Source organism: Lynx rufus, unplaced genomic scaffold (assembly GCF_022079265.1).
Source record: "Lynx rufus isolate CCGP_SWC_20201006 ecotype Redwood Valley unplaced genomic scaffold, mLynRuf1.p SCAF_2, whole genome shotgun sequence".
Classification (NCBI taxonomy): domain Eukaryota; kingdom Metazoa; phylum Chordata; class Mammalia; order Carnivora; family Felidae; genus Lynx; species Lynx rufus.
The window spans coordinates 63459261-63481090 of record NW_025814834.1 but is presented as its reverse complement, the minus strand read 5'-3'; positions in this window follow the sequence as shown (position 1 = coordinate 63481090).

Below are 21830 nucleotides of genomic sequence, written 5' to 3'. Positions count from 1 at the left end.
TTTTTTCTTTTCTAATAGGATGTCTGCATTGGTAGAGCAGGGATAGATCACTGATGTGAGTTACAGATCTCAGAAAGTCCTGTGACAAAGTCTTTCATGATTGCCTGGTAGCCAAAAATAGAGAAACAAGGACAAGATGACAGTACAGATAACACTGACAACTTTATGATGACAGGAATTGTCACCGACTTGTTCACTGCTATATCTTCTCTATGCATCAGAGATCCTGACCCAGGCTCAAATATTTGCGTCGATTTAGTAAAGTTAGATGCATTCACTGATGACTGAAGAGCAATACCCAAAGCACATTGTTTTCTGGATCTCTGTCAACAGATTTTATTTGCCTTCATATCTCCAGGAGATTAGAAAATACCTGGCATATAGCAGGCACTCAATAAAATGTGATGAATGAATGAATTAACCTATAGGTCTTTTATAACATTCTTACAAGATTTTTTCTTCTTAGTCTTAACCTAGTCAATGTTTTAACTGATGACTTGGTTCAAGGTATATTAAAACAAGGGATTATCAGTTACTGCACCTGTACACATTGAAGCAATGAATAGATGAAATACAATGGATGAAGAAGACATAGGTGGAGCATTTGGATGGCTCAGTTGGTTGAGTGTCTGGCTCTTGGTTTTGGCTCAGGTTATAATCCCAGGGTCATGGGATCAAGCCCCGTGTCAGGCTCTGCACTGAACATGGAGCCTGCTTGGGATTCTCCCTCTCTCTCTCTCTCTCTCTCTCTCTCTCTCTCTCTCTCTCTCTCCCTCTGCCACTCTCCTCTGCTTGTGCTCTCCCTCTCTAAAATAAAATGAAAAGGTCAATATTAATATGACAAAATTTAATGTCACCAAATCTATATTCAAAAAATGCACAAGGCATATGATCCAGCAATTCCACTTCTGTGCACAGGCATACCTCAGAGATATTGTGGGTTCAGTTCCAGACCACTGCAATAAAGCAAATATCACAATAAAGCAAGTCAAATGAACTATTTGGTTTCCTGGTACATATGAGTTGTTTACAATATGCTGTAGTCTAGTAAGTGTATAATAGCATTATGTCTAAAAATTTAATTTAATTTTAAGGGGGGCCTGGGTGGCTTAGTCAGTTAAGCGTCCGGCTTTGGCTCAGGTCATGATCTCATGGTTTGCGAGTTTGAGCCCCGCATTGGGCTCTGTGATGACAGCTCAGTGCCTGGAGCCTGCTTCAGATTCCGTCTCCCTCTCTCTCTGCCCCTCACCCACTCGTGCTCTATGTGTGTGTGTGTGTGTGTGTGTGAGTGTGTGTGTGTCTGTGTCTCTCTCTTAAAAATAAATAAACTTTTAAAAAATTTTAATTAATTTTAAAATACTTATTGCTAACAAATGCTAACAGTCATCTGAGCTTTCAACAGGTTGTAATCACTGATCAGAGATCACTATGACAAATATAGTAATAATGAAAAAGTTTGGAATTTGGGAAAAATACCATAATTTGACATAGAGAGACAAAGTTAGCAAATGCTGTTGGAAAAATGGCACCAATAGATTTGCTTAACTACAGGGTTTCCACAAACATTCAATTTGTAAGAAAAAAAAAAGCAATATCTGCAAAGCACAATAAAATAAGGTATGCTTGTATTAATTCAAAGAAAATAAAAAAAACACTAACTTGAAAAGATATATGTACCTCTATGTTCACTGCAGTCCAAATGTCCATCAATAGACAAATAGATAAAGATGTGTTTTATATATATATGTATATATATATATATATATATATTTATAAATATACAACAGAGTATTACTCACCCATAAAAAAAGAATGAGATCTTGCCATCTGCAACAACATGGATGGACCTAGAGGGTATTATGCCAAGTGAAATAAAACAAAAATAGACAAATACCATATGATTTCATTTATATGTGAAATCTAAAAAACAAAACAAATAAATAAAACAAAACAGAAACAGACTCATAGATAACAGCAATGTGGTGGTTGCCAGAGGGAGGTAGATGGGGAGGCAGGTGAAATAGGTGAAGAGGATTAAAAGATACAAACTTCAAGTTATCAAATAAGTTATAGGAATATAATGTACAGCATAGAGAATATAGTGAATAATATTCTAACAACTTTGTGTAGTGACAAATGGTAGCTACACTTATACTGATCACTTCATAAGGTATATAAATATTGAATTACAATGTGGTATTCCTGAAATTAATATAATTTTATATTTCAACTCCACTTCAATTAAAAAAAAATGCCCACCAAAACCCTGCTACAACTGATCCATGAATTCAGCAAAGTTGCAGGATGTGAAATCAATGCACAGAAATCGGTTGCATTCCTATACACCAAAAATGAAGCAACAGAAAGAGAAATCAAGGAATTGATTCCATTTACAACTGCACCAAAAATCATAAAATACCTAGGAATAAATCTAACCAAAGAGGTGAGAAACCTAAACACTGAAAACTATAGAAAGCTGATGAAAGAAACTGAAGACACACACACACACACACACACACACACACACACACACACACACACAAAAGGAAAAATATTCCATACTCCTGGATTGGAAGAACAAATATTGTTAAAATGTCGATACTACCCAAAGCAATCTACATTTTCAATGAAATACCTATCAAAATAACACCAGCATTCTTCACAGAGCTGGAACAAACAACCCTAAAATTTTTATGGAACCAGAAAAGACCCCGAATAGCCAAAGCAATCTTGAAAAAGAAAACCAAAGCAGGAGGCATCATTTCAATTCCGGACTTCAAGCTGTGTTACAAAGCTGTAATCATCAAGACAATGTAGTACTGGCACAAAAACAGACACTCAGATCAATGGAACAGAATAGAGAACCCAGAAATGGACCCATAAATGTATGGCCAACTAATCTTTGACAAAGCAGGAAAGAATATCCAATGGAATAATGACATCTCTTCAGCAAGTGGTGCTGGGAAAACTGGACAGCGACATGCAGAAGAATGAACCTGGACCGCTTTCTTACACCACACACAAAAATAAACTCAAAATGGATGGAAGACCTAAATGTAAGACAGGAGGCCATCAAAATCCTCGAGGAGAATGCAGGCAAAAACCTCTTTGACTTCAGCCACAGCAACTTCTTACTCAACACATCTCCAGAGGCAAGGGAAACAAAAGCCAGAATGAACTATTGGAACCTCATCAAAATGAAAGCTTCTGCACAGTGAAGGAAATAATCAGCAAAACTGAAAGCAACTGACAGAATGGGAGAAGATATTTGCAAACGACATATCAGATAAAGGGTTAGTATTCAGAATCTATAAAGAACTTATCAAACTCAACACCCAAAAAACAAATAATCCAGTGAAGAAATGGGCAAAAGAAATGAATAGACACTTCTCCAAAGAAGACATCCAGATGGCCAACTGACACATGAAAAAATGCTCAACATCACTCATCATCAGGGAAATACAAATCAAAACCACAATGAGATAGCACCTCACACCTGTCAGAATGGTTAACATTAACAACTCAGGCAACAACAGATGTTGGCAAGGATGTGGAGAAAGAGGATCTCTTTTGCACTGCTGGTGGGAATTGAAACTGGTGCAGCCACTCTGGATAACAGTATGGAGTTTCCTCAAAACATTAAAAATAGAACTAACCTATGACCCAGCAATTGCACTACTAGATATTTATTTAAGGGATACAGATATGCTGTTTCAAAGGGACACAGGCACCCCAATGTTTATAGCAGCACTATCAACAATAGCCAAAGGATGGAAAGAGCCCAAATGTCTATTGATGGATGAATGGATAAAGAAGATGTGGTGTGTGTGTGTGTGTGTGTGTGTGTGTATATATATATATATATATATATATATATATATATATATATATATTTTTTTTTTTTTTTTGGTTGCTGAGTAATACTCCTCAATCAAAAAGAATGAAGTCTTGCCATTTGCAACTATGTGGATGTAACTAGAGGGTATTATGCTAAGTGAAATTAGTCAGAGAAAGACAAATATCACATTGACTTCACTCATATGAGGACTTTAAGATACAAAGCAGATGAACATAAGGGAAGGGAAGCAAAAATAATATAAAAACAGGGAGGGGGACGAAACATAAGAGACTCTTAAATATGGAGAACAAACACAGTGTTACTGGAGGGGTTGTGGGAGGGGAGATGGGCTAAATGGGTAAGGGGCGTTAAGGAATCTACTCCCAAAATCATTGTTGCACTATATGCTAACTTGGATGTAAATTAAAAAAATAAATTAAATAGAATTAAAATAAAATAAAATAAAACAATGTAAAATAAAGAATTCTTATGAAACTTGAAAAAAATGCACAAGTGAAGGATAGGAGGGTTCCCAACATGAAATAATTTACTTTATTTCTCAAAAGGAAATAATTTACTTTTTAAAGTAAACTCAACATCATTCTAGAATTCCTAATGAGTGAAATAAATCAAGAAAAAAATAAAATAAAATGCATACAGATTAGAAGGAAGAACTATTTCACAATGTGTAGAAAACTCCAAAGAATCTATTTTAAAAATCTCCAGAATGTTTTTTTAATTCTCAAAATTCAATGAGAGAAAAACTTAATTAAAAGATGATCAAAAAAAACTTGAGCAGACATTTCACCAAAGAGGCTATTTATTTTTTTTTCAATATATGAAGTTTATTGCCAAATTGGTTTCCATACAACACCCAGTGCTCATCCCAAAAGGTGCCCTCCTCAATACCCATCACCTACCCTCCTCTCCCTCCCACCCCCCATCAACCCTCAGTTTGTTCTCAGTTTTTAAGAGTCTCTTATGCTTTGGCTCTCTTCCACTCTAACCTCTTTTTTTTTTTTCCTTCCCCTCCCCCATGGGTTTCTGTTAAGTTTCTCAGGATCCACATAAGAGTGAAACCATACGGTATCTGTCTTTTTCTGTATGGCTTATTGCACTTAGCATAACACTCTCCAGTTCCATCCATGTTGCTACAAAGGGCCATATTTCATCTTTCTCATTGCCATGTAGTACTCCATTGTGTATATAAACCTCAATGTCTTTATCCATTCATCAGTTGATGGACATTTAGGCTCTTTCCATAATTTGGCTATGGTTGAGAGTGCTGCTATAAACATTGGGGTACAAGTGCCCCTATGCATCAGCACTCCTGTATTCCTTGGGTAAATTCCTAGCAGTGCTATTGCTGGGTCATAGGGTAGTTCTATTTTTAATTTTCTGAGGAACCTCCACACTGTTTTCCAGAGTGGCTGCACCAATTTGCATTCCCACCAACAGTGCAAGAGGGTTCCCGTTTCTCCACATCCTCTCCAGCATCCATAGTCTCCTGATTTGTTCATTTTGGCCACTCTGACTGGCGTGAGGTGATATCTGAGTGTGGTTTTGATTTGTATTTCCCTGATGAGGAGCGACGTTGAGCATCTTTTCATGTGCCTGTTGGCCATCTGGATGTCTTCTTTAGAGAAGTGTCTATTCATGTTTTCTGCCCATTTCTTCACTGGATTATTTGCTTTACGGGTGTGGAGTTTGGTGAGCTCTTTATAGATTTTGGATACTAGCCCTTTGTCTGATATGTCAGTTGCAAATATCTTTTCCCATTCCGTTGGTTGCCTTTTAGTTTTGTTGGTTGTTTCCTTTGCTGTGCAGAAGCTTTTTATCTTCATAAGGTCCCAGTAATTCACTTTTGCTTTTAATTCCCTTGCCTTTGGGGATGTGTCGAGTAAGAGATTGCTACGGCTGAGGTCAGAGAGGTCTTTTCCTGCTTTCTCCTCTAAGGTTCTGATGGTTTCCTGTCTCACATTTAGGTCCTTTATCCATTTTGAGTTTATTTTTGTAAATGGTGTGAGAAAGTGGTCTAGTTTCAACCTTCTGCATGTTGCTGTCCAGTTCTCCCAGCACCACTTGTTAAAGAGGCTGTCTTTTTTCCATTGGATGTTCTTTCCTGCTTTGTCAAAGATGAGTTGGCCATATGTTTGTGGGTCTAGTTCTGGGGTTTCTATTCTATTCCATTGGTCTGTGTGTCTGTTTTTGTGCCAATACCATGCTGTCTTGATGATGACAGCTTTGTAGTAGAGGCTGAAGTCTGGGATTGTGATGCAAAGAGGTTATTTAAAGGCAAATTAGTGTAGTCTAACATCTTTAGCAGGAGGGGGAATGCAAATTAAAATTAGGATGAAATATTACTCAACACCTATTAGAATGGCTAAAATTAAAAATATTGACAATTCCAGATGTTAACAAGTATGCAGAACAACTGTAACTCTGATGGAAATTCAAAATATTATAGATGGTCTGGGATGTCATTTGGAAGTTTTTTTTTTTATAAAGATGTATCTTAACAATTCTACTCCAAAGTATTTAGAAGAAATGAAGTCTATGTTCAGAGAAAAACTGACACATGACTAGTTACAGTAGCTCTACCAAAACTGTCAAAAATTGGAAACAACCAAATGCCCTTAAACTGGTGAATTGACAAACTATGGTGTATCCATACAATGGACTATTACTTGGCAATAGAAAAGAATAAACTATTAACACATGCAACAACTTGAATAAATCAAAAAGTCACCAAACTAAGTGAGAAAACTCAGTCTCAAAAAGTTACATACCAAGTGAATCCATTTATGTAACAATCTTGAAAAGACAAAACAATATCGTGGAAATCAGACTAGTAGTTTCTAGGGCTTAGGAGTCAGAGGAGGATGTGATTACAAAGATACAGAAGGAGGGAATTTGGGGGACGTGATGAAACTATTCTGTTTCCTGATTATGGTGGTTGTTACACAAATCTATACAGGTATAAAGACTCATACAACTGTACACTAAAAAAAAAAATGCTAACTTTACTGTATGTTAATTTTTTTAACTCCATAAATTTTTTAAATAAGATAGGACAGGGACAGGGGTGCCTGGGTAGCTCAGCTGCTTAAGTGTTCTTCAGCTCAGGTCATGATCTCATGGTGAGTTCAAGCCCCACATTGGGCTCTGTGCTATCAGCCCAAAGTCCGCTTCAGATCCTCTGTCTCCCTCTCTCTCTGCCTCTCCTCCACTTGTTTTCTCCCTCTCTCTCTCTCTCTCTCTCTCTCTCCCCCCACACAAAAATAAATAAAAATAAATAAACTTTAAAATAAGATACGACAATTTTTGTTGACCACAGCTTAATATATGCCAAAAGTGTGACTTGATCACCAAAACACAAAAACAAAAACATAAAAAACAAAAAACAAAATAAAACCATCCTGGGATGCATTAATGGAAGAAGTAATCCAAATCAAAAAAAAGCTATAGACATTTCTTTGATCAGACCACATCTATAGTTTTCTGTTCTATTTGGACATTGATACAATCAACACTATCTAGAGGAAGGAGATAAGGATGAATATGGAATGGTGGAAAGAAGATATTTAGCCTGGAGAAGAGAAGAAATGACATGCTAATTCTCTCACTATATCAGAAAAATTGCTTAATATTTTACTAAGTCTTTTTCTGTATTACTCCTGAGGAAAGAACTGCCTCCATGGGAAGTATTCGCAAGAAGGCAGACCTCAGATTACTATAAAGAAAAGCTTTCTGATAATTCAAGTCGTGAATAAGTTTTATGGGTTTTTAAAAAATGTTTATTTATTTTGAGAGAGAGAGAGCACTAGCAGGGGAGGGCCAAAGAGAGAGTGAGAGCAAGAATCCCAAGCAGGCTCCATGCTGTCAGCACAGAGCCCGACCTGGGGCTTGATCCCATGAACTATGAGATCATGACCTGAGCAGGAATCAAGATTTGGTCACTTAACCAACCGAGCCACCCAGGCACCCCCAAGTTGTAAATAAGTAAAATGATCTGCCTACATAAGTAGTGAGCTTCTCATCATTGGAAATCATTGAACATGTTTAAGCAGATGTTAAATAACCATCTGTCAAAATTATCGTCAAAGGGATTACTTCACCAAGTAGGAGACTGATCTCTTTAACCTCTCAGGTCTCTTCAAACTCCACCTCCTGTATTCTAAATTATAAAGGATGTTATAAATCACCCTCCCTCCCTGCCATGTGTATCTCCAACTACAACTCATTATGTACGTTAGATACAGAGTGCTCACAAAACCCCCTTGGACTCCTCCTAACACTGATGGTCCCAAAACAGCCTGCTAGACCGTTTTAATGATTTCCAACCAGCAACAGGAAAGATACGCAGAAGAACATGTGAAAAAATTAAATTTGTGCAGAGAGTGGATAACTTCTAACAAGAACGTATATAGAATGTTTGACCCTGCTGTTCATACTCAATGAGTTATTGTATCTTCCTAAAAATGGACTAAAATTTAGTTTGAGATCTATGTTGACCTCCCTGAGTTAGTCTTTGCTCTAGTCTAGAAAAGGAAACTGGAAAGTTCCATGTTTTAAAATTTACCAAAAGGCAGAAAAAAATACCCCTATTCTTTCCTGTTCTTTTCAATTATTTGAATCTTACTCTTTATATTTACTCTCTAGATTTCTCAGCAAGAATTTTGTAAGCCTAAACCTTTTGAAGGTCTAGCAACAAATTAGGAGCAACAGTGCCTAGTAAAGGTCATAGTGGACAGCATCAAGGCTGGTTTAACAGACATCAGGCTCACAAGGATTGGAACAAGAGAAGGCTATGGAAATTAGTTTTATCGGGCAGAACGTGAATCAAGCCAACTGATCATTATTGATATATTTGAGGTTGAAAGTGCAAGATTTAAAACAGTAGATCAGGCATGACTTAGACAGGACTTCAGTCAGAGATCATGTGGCACTCCAATGATTCCAAGAGTGCCAAATTATGCTGCCCAAGTCCAAGGCTATTGTGATGCCTTCTCACATCAGCATCCAAAGACCGGCCTAGTTGGCCTCAACCTCTTAGTGGAACTCTAGTTCCAAATTACTTATGTCAGATGCAACTTTACTTTACTCTTTTCAAGATGTTCATGAAGGTACAATAGTTCCCCTTACAAATCTACAATAGAATTAAAAGTCTGTTTGGTAGACAAAAATAATCTATGGTACTTGAAGTCCAGACCCTCATTAGGGTAGGTAATCACTGGAAGGGAGCACAGTGGGGAGGTTCTGGGATGCTCTGATTTAAAATTCTAGTTGTATACTTGTGATTGTAAACTTGTGTTTCTGTATTTATGTTGTACTTTAATAAAAATGTTCCAAAGATAAGGAAAAAGCCTTGAGCGACAGCTTCCTGAGGCCATTCTGGCTACTGAGCAACCAGCAGTGTGATCACTAAACCTTAGCCCTGGACTCTCAGCTCTCTCTCTTTATTTCCCTGTGTATGTGCCTGCTCACTCATACATGTGCACACACCCAAACACCAACAAGATCTCTTCAGAGGCAGGAGGGGAAGCAAGCATAGTCTAGAGAGGTTTTTTTTGCCTTATCTTCCCAACCCTGACCCTGACTCCAGACTTAACTGATGTCATTCTACAGACTAGGATTTGACATTCTACTGCTCAGTGTTGGAAAGGGAGTCCTTCTCTTGGTAGAAATCCAGACCATTGAGGTGGAAGAAATAACATAACTTTAAACATCAGTTAGCTAGTGATGTTGTATGTGTATAGTTATGTATATTTAGCAAAAAAAAAAAAGGAAACAAATATATTGAAATGCTAACAATTATTATTGCTGAGCTATGGAAAAAATGCATTTTTTTCTTTTCTTTTTTACTTTTCTCCCATGTTTCTATTTTCTATAGTAATTGAATACTACTTCATAATCAAGAAAATACATGCTATAAATAAAATGTTCTCTGTGCATACTACATGAGCACTTTCAAACCTATAAGCGTTAAGTTTTCTCAGTGGATTCTCTGTATACTTTGAATACAAGTCCTTTATCAGACATGTGTTCTGCAAATCTTTTTTTCAGTCTGTGGCTTGTCTTTTCATTCTCTTAACAGTCTCTTTTATAGACCAGAAGTTTTAGATTTTAATAAAGTCCAACTTAGCCCTTTGTTGTTTCATGGATTGTTCTTTTGGTCATATCTAAAAACTCATCGCTATCTGTTGATTCTTACAATAATTCTCTGATATTATTACCTCCATTTTGCAGATGAGGAAACCAAAACTCAGAGATGAACTCGACTAAGCTCAGATGGCCAGAACTACTGGAATTGGGACTGACATATTCCAACACTCACTCCACTATACACTGTTGTAATGCTATCTAACTCTATTTTGCCTTTCTGTTTTCTTTGCCTTTCTTTCCTTTTTCTTTGAAGGTTTTTTTTTTTTTTGAGAGACAGAGACAGAGAGAGAGAGACAGCACATGGGGGAGGGACAGAGGGAAAGAGAGAAAAAGAGAATCCCAGGTAGGCTCTGCAAGGGGCTCAACCCCAGATCCATGAGATCATGACCTGAGCCAAAATCAAGAGTTAGTCGCTTAACCAACTGAGTCATCCAGGAGCTCCTGAAATTTTCTTTTTAAACCTAGGGTGAACATGGTTTTCCAAAAGACATGGCAACTTCCAGAGAAAAAGAGATTGATGAAGTTGGTCCAAAGATTATCACAATGGCATTGTTAGAAATATGCTCCATGATAGCAGTGTCGTGTTGTGGAAGCTAAGGGCCCATTTTTCTAAAAACACACACATTTTGTATACATTTTGAGGCATTCTGGATGCCATACCTGCTTTATGACATAGGTATAATTAGTTTAACAACTGGTCATCTGCAAGAAATATAAAATGATATAAAAAATAACATCTATGAAAGCACTAGCATAGTGCTTGTGCGTAGTAGGCACTCAATAAATTCTCATTTAATCTGAAATCTGATTAATTTGGTTAATAGTACTCTTTGCCTTCAAGCAGGGAATCTACACCCACTTGGTTTAATATAATCTATTACATGGGGCACCTGGGTGGCTCAATCGGTTAAGCATCCAACTTCCGCTCAGGTCATGATCTCACAACTCATGGGTTAGAGCCCCACATTGGGCTCTGTGCTCACAGCTCAGAGACCGGAGCCTGCTTCAGATTCTGTCTCCCTCTCCCTCTGACCCTTCCCCGCTCACACTGTTTGTTTCTCTCTCAAAAATAAACATTAAAAAAAATTTTTTTAATAAAATCTATTACAAGAATTTGCCACAGGGTGTCACTATTGTTCTAGAGAAAAAATTAAGAGCATACACCTCCTCCCTCCCCCCAGACCTCCTTATTTTAAAAAACTAACTAATGTCTCTGTGGTAAGTAAGGAGGAAGTGGGGAAGGGCATTGCTTTTCTATTCTAATAGCTTTTTAAATTTTTAATATTAACACAATTCATTGCATTTGAATATCATTTTTAAAATATTGCATCAACATACTTTGGATTACTGTGCAGTTGTTCTGGGTGCAAAAAAAAATTAAAAAGTAGGGGCACCTGGAAGGCTGAGTTGGTTGAGCAACTGACTCTTGATTTTGGCTCAGGTCATGATTTCAGAGTCATGAGATCCAGCCCCAAGTGGGGTTCTGCACTGAGGGTGGAGCCTGCTTAAGACTCTCTCTCTCTCTCCCCTTTGCCCCTCTCCCCTGCTTGTACTCTCTCTCTCTCTCTCTCTCTAAAATAAAAAATTAAAATAAAAAATTAATTAATTAAAAAGTACTATTTGAGTTAAGAAACTTTTGCTCCAACCCAGAGAGTCCATGGGGAGTCTTAATCACTCATTTACTCATTCATCAAACATTTACCGAGTACCTGCTATGTGATATGCATCGTGTAAACCACAGTATGCCAAGAAGTTTGAGCATATCTGGTCACTTTCACAATAGCTCTGGGTGATGCGACTCTTGCTTAGGGTAGCAGTAGGATAGGGATTTGTTTCAGAATATGTATAGAGAATTTGGTCACTCCAAACTGCCTCTCATGGTTACTTGAACTGAAAAATATCATAATAGTCCTATATCCTATAGTGCTGCCTGGAATAATATCCATTCATCACTGCTAAAATGAGCAGCAGTCATCTGTAAAATATCCACCCGGCCCATGCCTTCCTCCCTCTGGGTACTGCTGATGGCACAAGAGACAAAGACAATGACATTTACATCAACAGTCTCATTTTATAACACCATTTTTGAAATACTCACATACTGTAAAATTCATCCATTTAAAGTGTACAAGTATGGGAATGCAAGCTGGTGCGGCCACTCTGGAAAACAGTATGGAATTTCCCCAAAAAGCTAAAAATAGAACTACCCTACAACCCTGCAATTGCACTACTAGGCATTTATCCAAGGGATACAGGTATGCTGTTTCGAAGGGACATATGCACCCCCATGTTTATAGCAGCACTATCAACAATAACCAAAGTATGGAAGGAACCCAAATGTCCATCGATGGATGAATGGATAAAGAAGATGTGATACACACACACACACACACACACACACACACACACACACAATGGAGTATTACTCGGCAATCAAAAAGAATGAAATCTTGCCATTTGCAACTATGTGGATGGAACTGGAGGGTATTATGCTAAGTGAAATTAGTCACAGAAAGACAAATATCACATGACTTCACTCATATGAGGACTTTAAGAGACAAAACAGATGGACATAAGGGAAGGGAAACAAAAATAATATAAAAACAGGGAGGGGACAAAACAGAAGCGGCTCATAAATATAGAGAACAAACTGAGGGTTACTGGAGGAGGTGTGGGAAGGGGGGTGGGCTAAATGGATAAGGGGCACTAAGGAATCTACTCCTGAAATCATTGATACACTGTATGCTAACTAATTTGGATGTAAATTAAAAAAAAATAAAATTAAAAAGAAAGAAAAAAAACATTTAAAGGAGGACTTAGAGCCATCTGTCAACCAGCCTTTTACTTTATAGACAAAGTACTAGTGGTAATACAGAGGGAACAGTAACAGACTGGTTGGCTTTTCAGCAACAGAGTCACACTGCTATTTTTTTCCCCACAATTGCTATTCTTGAACTCCCATGATGCCTCGCTGTCTCTTTAACATTTTCATTATGAAGTATAACATGCCTACTGCAAATGCATTAAAACATAATTGTAATAATTAATAAATTACCATATAGTAAACCTTCATATAATCTTCCCTCAGGCCAAGAAAGAAAATGTTGCCAGCATTCTAGAAGGTTCCTGGCTGCCCTCTGGCGCTTATAATCTCTTCCCTCTCTGATAAATGTAACCATAATCCTGACTTTTATAGTTATGACTTCCTTGCTTTTCTTTATACTTTTATTTCCAGTGAACTATAAATTATACTATAGTTTAGTTTTGCCTATTTCAATGATATAATTATATTCATTATAAATTTTTGTGCAATATTCAACATATGTGAACACATCATGTTGCTGCTCTTGATTGTAGTTTTCTTTGTCATAAGTGGATAGTATTCCATTTTATGAATATATCACTATTTATCCATTTATAAATCGATGGATATTGGTTGTTTTCAGTTTAAGACTATTATAAATAATGCTGCTATGAAAAGTCCTGTGTATGTCTCTTAGTATACAGATGCATGTATTTCCTTTAAATATGTATCTAAACTGAAGTTGCTGATCCATAAGGTTTTTGTATTTTCAGCTGTGTTAGCTGATTTCAATCTGTTTATCAAAGTGTTTGTGTCATTTTACATTCCTACCAGAAGCCTATGAAAATTAAAGTTGCTTCAAATCTTTATCAGAAACTTGGCATTGTTAACTTTTAATTCTAGCCATTCTGGTAGGAGTCTCATTGTAGTTGTGTATTTCTCCAATGATTAACAAGATTGAGCTTCTTCTCAGATGTTTATTGGCCATTTATATATGCTTTTTTGCACAATGAAAAAAAGTATACAAGTAGTAGTTTTTAGCAAATTCAGAGTTGTACAATCATCACCATTATCTAATTCCACATTTTTGTTACCTCAAAAGAAAACTGCACACCCAGTAGCTGTCACCCCCACCCTTTCCTCAGGCTCTGGCAACCACTCGTCTACTTTCTGTCTTGGTGGGTTTGCTTATACTGGACATTTCATATAAATGGAGTCATATGAACAGTTTGTAAATGGCAAAAAAAAAAAAAAGCAATTCTTATGTCATCTCTACTCCAACTACTATAGTTTGAGTAGATTTCTGCTTCCAGTAAAGTGCTTTTAGAGTAGTGCCCAATATGTGATATACATCATGAAAGCCTTTGGGTGGATTTCTTGCTAAACAATACATTCGAATTGAAGTGAAGTTGGTTTTACTTAGGACAAAAGCAGCTGAAATTAGTCATCTTCTGAAATCATTATTTTTTCACTATGGTCTGAGAATGTGGTCTGTTTGGGCACAAGAATTACATTTATTATCCTATATTCTGAAGTAGGAGACAAAAACAAACTAACCTTAAGCCTCTTTTAATTAATCATTAATAAATAAACGAGTCCCCCACCCAGTCCTCGCCCATAGCATAGAATGAGCCAACTATCACCCGCCTGGTGGTGGAGAATAACATTCACAGAGAGAAAACCGTGCTTGGCATTGTGCTAGCTATTTTCCTCCCACTGATTCTGTGAGATAAATACTTTAAGAATGAGAAAGGAGACTCAGTGAGATTCAGTAACTTGCCCAAGGGAGGTTACATGCCTGATACATGGAAGTGTTTAGTAATGGATAAAAGCACAGGATCAGGAGCCATGCTTTCTGGGTTCAAATCTTGAATTCTATAGCACACTACCTGTGTGACCTTTAGCAAGTTCCTTTACCTCTCTGTGCTTGAGGTGGCCCCCGTAAGGAAGGGATACTAACAATATTTACCTTATGGAGAGGTTGTACGGTTCAGATAAGTACCTAAAGCACTTAGAACAGTGCCTGGCAAATGAAAAGCCCTATAAAAGTATTAACTATTTCTATTATTAGAATCCAGATTTGCCTGGATTTAAAGTTCTTGACATTGGTGAAAACCCATGCCTCTCCATGCTTACCCATGCTTATATTTTTGCAGGGTTAGGAGGTCTGTGTCCTGACCTGAACTGACAGTGCGCAGAATGTGGCCTCTCTGTCCACATGCAAGCCCAGTACAGTGAGCACATCGGTGATGACATCCTGCTGACACTCCAGACCATGTCTGCTGCATCTTATTTGCCCACACACTCTACGCAGATACCACAGCTCTGGCCTGCATTGCAATACTATACATCATAAGGATGCAGGAAAAAGGTGTGAGAGCGGGTGCCTCTTTCCAACACTGTAGAAGTAGGATAATAAGACTTCAGTGTCACTTTCAAGAAAAAGAGAAGCAAAACCAGGCCAATGAAGTGATAACATGAACTAATGACCAGGAAGGTGTTGTCCTGCCCACATCCCAAAGCAAGGGGACAATTAAGATGATTTACGGCAACAGTGGGCTACCATTACTGGCTTTGACAGCAATTGTCTTTATTTTAAGAGGACTAGGTCCTTTAGTCCTACAAGTCTGCTTAGATTTCCGGGAGAAGGAAGGCACTCATAAAAAAAAAAAAAAAAAAAAAAAAAAAAAAAAAAAAAAAAAAAAAAGCTATTCCCTAAAAAAACATAAAGAGAGCAAACTTGGAATTTTAATTTTTTTCTAAGTTTATTTATTTATTTTTGAGAAAGACAGAGACAGCATGAGTGGGGGAAGGAGAGAGAGAGAAGGAGACAGAGAATCCCAAGCAGGCTTCACACTATCAACACACAGCCTGATGCAGGGCTCGAACCTATGAACCATGAAATTATAACCTGAGCCGGAACAAAGAGTTGGAAGCTTAACTGACTGAGCCACCCAGAAACCCCTTAATTTTTTATTAAGTAATCTCTATGCCCAGTGTGGGGCCTGAACTCAAGCATCATATGCTCTACCAACTGAGCCAGTCAGGCACCCTGAATTTTAAGTTTTCTTAACAAAATGTATTATCTCTTTATCTGTATAATTATCTACTTACCTCTCCGGAATAATTCTAGAGAAAAACTAATAGTCAATAAATAAATAAGTCCCACTGTTTGAAACCTGATTTCTGCTGTGGGGTGGATCATCTAAGTAGAAGCTCGTTAACAATCCAATATCTACAATCGGGAGAACCATTTGAAACCTGTTTCATTATTCTGTACATGCCTAGCGCATCTCTCTTTACTGAAGGAATTCTTGAAGTTGGTTATACGTTGTAATCACATGAAGATTAATGGGCTATGCCCACAGAGATGCTGATTCCATTGGTCCAGGGTGCAGCCTAGACATCAGGAATTTCAAAGGCTCTCACCTTATGAGTCGCTGTTTTAGAACTGTTTTAGAAGCAGTGCTCGGTTTGTAGTCACATGTCCTTTGGTCCTGTGTCAGTTTCAGCTGTTCTGGAGGATGGCTACCTGTATTTTCAGGTGTCCCTAGAGATTCCTCCACTACCAAGTGGCTTTTAAGTTTTTATATGCCCCATGATCTACATATTATCTCAGGCCATCCCAACCCAAGCCTTTAGGACAGGCCTTCTAAGTGAGCATGAAATAGTGAGAATTCTTACAATCTCAACTAAAATGAACTTGATACTTACTTAAGTCCAGAGATGAGCTGAAGGAAGAGGTTGACTATAAACTACTAGAATCTTAGTTCTGGTAATGAGTATAGATTGTTTAAAAATTATATTCGTATGTTCAATTCTGTTGCCTTCTCCTTTAATACTGTAAGCTAGAATTATGTTACTTAGCATAGGGTCATATATAAATATATAGCATGATGAAAATTTGTGATTTAACTATTAAGCAGTGTACTTCCTTTCTTGTTGTCATAGAAAGTTGGAAATCAAATGGAAATTACCAAGCAAAACCAGAACATCTCATAAGTTGATTGGGCTGATGAGAACGAATACGGAATCATCTTCACTCCATAACAGACATTTATAAAGCATCAGCTAAGTGGTTGGCACTGTGCTAGGTACTCAGGATTCAAAAAATGATCCTTGTGAGGCTAACCATCTAGTGTGGAAACACATAATTTCAATATATTATGGTTAGTGCTCACCTGGAAAGGAAGAACAGAGAAGGAGCCTTGAATTCAAAGAGGGGAACAGAGGTGGGGGTTGGGAAGCCTTCAGGTGGAGGTGATGATTTAGCTAAATTTTTAAGATATGAGCAATCCAAATAAATAAATAAATAATAAAATATAGTGGCTAAGGCCTCACTTAATCATATTCCAGCTTCCTTGGGGCACCTGGGTGACTCAGGTCACGATCCCAGAGTCGTGGGATTAAGCCCCGTGCTTAACATTCTCTCTCTCTCTCTCTCTCTCTCTCTCTCTCTCTCTCTCTCTCTGCCACTCTCACCCACTTGCACTCTCTCTCTCTCTCTCTCTCTCTCTGCCTCTCTCTCAAATAAAATAAAGAAATTAAACAAAATTTTTTTAAATCATAGTCCAGGGGGACCTAGGTGGCTCAGTCAGTTGAGTCTCTGACTTTGGCAAATTTGAGCCCTGCATCTGACTTGCTGCTGTCAGCATGGGCCCACTTCATTTTATTTATGTTTTTTTACGTTTATTTATTCTGAGAGAGAGAGAGAGAGAAAGAGAGCATGAGTGGGGTAGGGGCAGAGAGACAGAGAGAGAGTGAGAGAGAATCCCTAGCAGGCTCCATGCTGTCAGCGCAGAGCCCGACGCAGGGCCCGAACTCACAGACTGTGAGATCATGACCTAAGCTGAAATCAAGAGTGTACACTTAACCAACTGAGCCACCCAGGCACCCCCAGCACAGGCCCACTTCAGATCCTCTGTCCCCTCTCTCTGCCACTCCCCTGCTTGCACTCTCTCAACAATAAATAAAACATTTAAGAAATAAATAAATAATAAAAAATCATATTCCAGCTTCCGCCTCGGTTCTGAGCCAAATGTGAAATTGGCCCATGGGTCAAAACCTCAGCGTTATTACTGCCACTTTTGCATTACTCTAAGAATGACTGTGACTTTACCAGAGGGAAAGTAGGAAACAGTGATAGAAGGAATCCTGTGATTTTCAGCTCCTTATCACAGTGAAGCTTCTGGTCACATTTCCTAGAGTCTATGGTTATGTAAATAGAGCAGCTTGTTAAATAGGTTCAAATTATTCCTTATCATTCTCTGAGCAAAACAACTCTATCAGAGTCCATAAAAACCCGCAAAGAGAACATGGGGGGTTTATTTGCATTTTTTTTAATGTTTACATATTTTTGAGAGAGAGAGAGAGTGCAAGCAAGGATGGGGCAGAGAGGGAGGGGAACAGAGGACCCGAAGACGGCTCTGCATTGACAGCAATAAGCCTGATGGGAGGCTCGAATTCATGAACCGCGAGATCATGACCTGAGCCAAACTCAGAAACTCAACCAACTCAGCCACCCAGTCACCCCAAGGAGAACATGTTTTTATTTAAGATAGGTGTTCTTTTTGTTTGTTTGTTTGTTTGTTTGTTTTAGTTTATTCATTTACTTTAAGGAGGGAGGGGCAGAGAGAGAGGGAGAGGGAGAGAGAGAGAACCCCAAGCAGGCTCCCGCTGCCAGCAGTGCCCAACACAGGGCTTGAACCCACAATCCGTAAAATCATGACCTGGCCCAAAATCAAGAGTCAGATGCCTGGAGCACCTGGATGCCTCAGTTAGTTGAGCATCTGACTTGGGTTCAGGTCGTGATCTCACAGTTGGTGGGTTCAGTTGGTGGGTTCAAGTCCCACATCCGCTCTGTGCTGACATCTCAGAGCCTGGACCCTGGTTTAGTCTCTGTGCCACCCTCTCCTCTGCCCCTCCTCACTCCTTCTCTCTCTCTCTCTCTCTCTCTCTCTCTCTCTCTCTCTCTCAAAATTAAATAAACATTAAATAAAAATTCTAAACTGTATAGCCTATTTGGCACGTATTGATTTTTGGACACTCATTATTTATTACCAAACCTGGTCCTAAAAGCTAAGTGGGAAAATTCAAGACCAGCTTCTTATAGAACCCAGAGGCCATACAAATGTGTGATAAAATTTTAGAACAATTGCTGCAGCATTTTTTAACCTTTGAATTTAAAATACACTTATTACATTTAATTTTTAAATTTATTTACTTAGATATATATATGGGGGATAGGGGGTGGGGATCAGACTCAAAGTGACCAAAGTCACAGTAAAGCTACCTCTGTTGGAGTAGGTAAAATTAGGTGCAATATTTAGGAATTCTAAATTTTGCCTATATATTTCATCCTTCCTATCCCCTTTTTATTATGCTCTATTTCCATCTTCCCTAAGATAATTTTATGGTTGTCCTCCAAACCTAAAATTATAAGTAAGGATATATAAAATATAGCAATGCTCAATAATTTAAAACCCATTACTTTAATTTTTTTAAATTATAGCAATTCATTTTTGTAGAAGCTCATTTTGAACTTGATTTATAAAATTCCACTTAATTTATAAAATTTCTAATTTAATTTTTAATTTTAATATTAACATTGCTCAATGGCATGATGAAATAACTACTATAGCCACTATATTTAAAGCTCCTAATTGTGAATTCAGTTGCTGTCTGAAATACATTCTTATATCTGGATTCAGTTACAAATATAGTTTTGAAAAACAATTAAAAAAATGCACTTGAAAAAATGAGATACTGAAAGGCTTTTTTTTTTTTAACCTAAGAAAAACTTGTATTTGCAGCTCAAAAAATATATATATAATCATTTGGCGATCTAAAAATTAAACATGGCCTGAGGTGATCAAATGATAAAATTTGTTTCTTTTTAAAAATTCTTTATAATAGAGATTATAATTAATCTAATTAAAGAAACGTGGTATTTTTTGACAAAACTTGCAGATTCTTTTTTAGTCAATTCAGTTTATTTTTTCACTTTCATCCAAACTGCTAAAATCAGATAGCTCACTGGTTGGTTACTTGGGTCCAGTCCTTGAGAGAGGAAACTTTTATAAACTAGTCCCAGTTTATTCTGGGAACCTGGTTAAGTTGTTTCTGGGACTCTCGATTAGGAATGGACAGTACTGAAGAGTCAAAAAGTCGCTGGTATTGTCTGTCATAGGTGTCTGGTGTGGGCTGGTGAGGTGCATATAGAGCTCCAGGCACTTACCTAATGCCACCTCCCCTGAGCTTCAACTGTGCCACATACACTGTTCATCATCCACCTGACTCTCATTTCTTCAGAAGGCTGACATTAAAAAACAGTGACTCAGAGAGGAATGACTAAGAAGCCAAAAACATAAATAGAATCCTATTATGTCTGCTCCCCTTTCACATATGCCTTTAGAGTGAGTGAGTGAGTGAGCGAGTGAGTGAGTGAGTGAGTGAGTTAAAAAGCATTTGAATTTAAGCAACAAAATAAATAACTATAGTATTGGATTATAACCCAGAGAATAAGTTAAATACTTACGAGTTCATACTGACATAAATAAATGACTGAATAAATAAATAACATGGAAGAAACGGGAACATCTTTCTTACAGAATTCCAAATAATAAATGTAGATATTTCCCCCTCTAGGATATGGAGCATAATTCTCCTCCCCTAAATATGGGCAGGACTTAGTGGCTTATTTCCAAACAACAGAGCATGGAAAGAGAAAATAGTAACTTTCCTGTAGAGAAACCTAGTACAGACACCACTTTAATCAAGTGATCAAGGTTGGCATTATCAGTAATAAGTCATTTTGATATTATCTACCCCCTGATCATTTGATACCTGCATCACAGAATTATATAATATATATAAAGAAATTTAATTTTAAAAATATGTAAAAAATTCCTTTTATTTCTTTACACACTTACCACAGTTTATGGATATGTATGTGTGAGTATATATGTATATCTGCGCCTGAGTGGCTCAGTCGGTTAAGTGACTCTTGATTTTGGCTCAGGTCATGAGATTTTGGCTCAGGTTTTTGAGATTGAGCCCTGCGACAGGCTCTGCATTGACCGTGCAGAGCCTGCTTGGGATTCTCTATCCCTCTCTCTCTCTCTGCCCCTCTCTCTCTCTCTCTCTCTCTCTCAAAATAAATAAACATTAAAAAATAATAATAATAAGGTTGGCTGAAACATCCACTCCACATTCTATACAATATCCAGTAATATCCCCAAGGTGTCTGTGTTATCTCAGAGGGCTTATCTTCTCATAGTTACCTACAGCTCCAACCTCTGACTCCCTCTGAATTAACTGGTTAATATTATGGATGGCCCCTTCTTCACAAACCCCCTGGCCCTGTTCTGAGCCATGGAATTTGGCATCACTTTCTGATATCTACCGAGGGAGAAATACTCACACAAAGCCTTTGTGTTGTAAAGTTTTGTGAGATGAATAGGGTTTACATCACAATTCTACAGATAACTTAAAATCCAGGGTTAAATATCCATGCCATTCAAATGACTTTCTGCTATTATGTTGAAATTGCAATTTCTACTTCAGCCTCCCTCTAGGCTTCTCCCTTTTCCTCTCCCTCTATTCTCCCTCTCCCCTCACAATGTATCCTAAAGCTATGTAAGCTGACAGTCTTCTGGAAAGCATTTTTTATACTGTTTACTTTATTAGTACAGATAATATTATAGCTTACAAAATGGATTTTCTAAGCTTTACTAGTTATGTTACAATCAGCAGATAACAGAAATTCTAAGAAATAGGCAATAACATTTTTCTTCTTTCTGTAACCCCTTTAATCTTTAAAATTAACCTGATGGTTAATGTACTGTAAATGGCTCCAACGTCATCAGATTGTTTTTGTGTTTTGGATTTACATGAAAGAACAATAACGATGAAACCCATTCCATTCATAATGTTTATGCTTAATGCTGTGAGGAATTGCTATTTTATCAGCTCATTGAGCATTGAAGCTCAATTTGAGTGTACAAATCATATTGTAAAACAAAA